Source organism: Galeopterus variegatus, unplaced genomic scaffold (assembly GCF_000696425.1).
Source record: "Galeopterus variegatus unplaced genomic scaffold, G_variegatus-3.0.2 Scaffold2057, whole genome shotgun sequence".
NCBI lineage: Eukaryota > Metazoa > Chordata > Mammalia > Dermoptera > Cynocephalidae > Galeopterus > Galeopterus variegatus.
This window is the reverse complement of record NW_007728168.1, coordinates 110,065-112,173: the sequence shown is the minus strand read 5'-3', so window position 1 is coordinate 112,173 and position 2,109 is coordinate 110,065.

Genomic DNA, 2,109 nt, shown 5'->3' with positions numbered 1-2,109 from the left:
TTTGAGGAACCTCCATACCATTTTCCATAGAGGCTGCACCATTTTGCAGTCCCACCAACAATGTATGAGAGTTCCTTTTTCTCCGCAACCTCGCCAGCATTTATCGTTCAGAGTCTTTTGGATTTTAGCCATCCTAACTGGGGTGAGATGGTATCTCAGTGTAGTTTTGATTTGCATTTCCTGGATGCTGAGTGATGTTGAGCATTTTTTCATATGTTTGTTGGCCATTTGTATATCTTTCTTAGAGAAATGTCTATTTAGCTCTTTTGCTATTGGCCACAATTAAGTGAGACAATTTGAGCATCAAAAGAGAATAATGGTTGAGGATGATTGACATACAGTAATTCAGATCCCTGTACAGGGATGGCCGGTTGGCTCACTGGCTGAGCATGGTGCTGACAACACAAAGTCAGTGGTAAAGATCCCCTTACCGGTCATCTTATTAAAAAAAAAAAAAAATGAAATGTCTAAACAAAGCTTAAGGTTCCTTAATATGAGTCTATTTAATCAAACTTACAAGGACGTGTTCGTTTATTAAATCATTGTTTCTTGAAACTCTAAAAAAAAAAAAATGCTCGAGATGATGCATCTGCTGAATGTGTTTCTCTATAAAAAGGAGGAAAAACCTTCAATCCAGGCGCCCTGTTCCATTCCTCCGCCCCTGTCACTCATCAGCAGGTGGCTTCTGCCACTCTGATCACAGCCCCCAGGCCTCCCCAAATTGATGTCCTGGAGCCCCTCAGTTCTCCCTCTAGTACAGATATCTCACTCAGTAGCACTATTGGGGATAGGAAAAGATGACAAAACACATTTTAAATACTTTGGTTTGCGGCTGGATTTCCTGCAATAGCCATTTCTCATTGTGTGCACTGCCTACCTGCTTCTAGGTCCCTTCAAGGCTTTGCCGGCCTTCCCAGCGACAAGCATCTTTTAGTCGCAGTGTGCCTGATTCTTTAGGAAGCCAAGGCTTCCCCCTGCAAGAAAGCTGACACGGCATTAGGCTGGGAGGGGAAAAGGGCGTTTTTATGCTGCACCTCTGACTGGGTCCAGAAATGAAATGGGAAATGGTTGTCACTAGCCCTTGCGTTTACTCCACTCTGCAGAGCAGGCACAGCGTCACCTTCGGGCCTTTTGACCCTGAGCTGACAAAGCAGTTCAACTGCATTTAATTCTGATGTCACCTGCACGGATCACCCGCTGTCCCCCGGGCCTCTCTGGCTATTTCCGCTGGGAAAGGGCTTAGGAAACAATGGATGGAGGTGCTTGTTAGAAGCTGGTATATTGACGGCAATGCAACTAAACGACCGGCCGCACGGTGTGCTCAGGCTGTCTACGCTGACCCGGCTAGTGAAGGCGTCGCCGTGTGACCGCCCTGCGGGGCCCTGGGCTTAGGGAAGCTGCGACCGTCCTTCAGGAGCAAGTCAGCTGCACCTCAGTCAGGCCGAGACCTGAGCAAACAGGCTCCAGTGTCTCCAGTCCTCCCTTTTATACATGAACTTTCTTCTACCGAAAAACCTCTAGGCACCGAGGGACCGTCCTCTGTCCCCTGGGTCACATCTCCTAAACTACGTCTCCCCGGCGCCCGCCTCCAACGGAGCCCGCGGCCCGGAACCTTGGGAGTCGGCGCAGGAACTCTTGAAGACGGCACCAAAGGACGACGGCGGAAAAGCGTTACCAGAACACTCGTCCCCCGGGAACACTTCCTGGGTCTCTCTAGGCTTCCTACCGCTTCTCAGTGGCTTTTCCGGTTCCGTCCCTCTAACTCGCACTGATCCCGCCTCTTGCCTTCCGCCACCGGGATTTGAGGCGCTCTCGCGAGATCTCGGCCTCTTCCTAAGCCGGCGCTCAACAAGGTAGGTTTGTGGCCGTTGCTCGCGCGGGACTTTTTGTCCCGCGTTGAGGAAAACGCTCTTTGGAGTCAGCCCTGGAGCCGCGGGCCGTGTTCGCCGGGCGGGGATACAGCCGATTACCCAGCCTGCGACCTCCGATGGCTGCTGCGGGGCGGCCATGGCGGGGGTCGGGGCCGCGGCCGGGACCGGGGCGAGCTCGCGGCGCCTGCGGCCCGGGGCCCCGACCCCCGACCCCTGGCCGCCCCGCAGCAGCCATCGG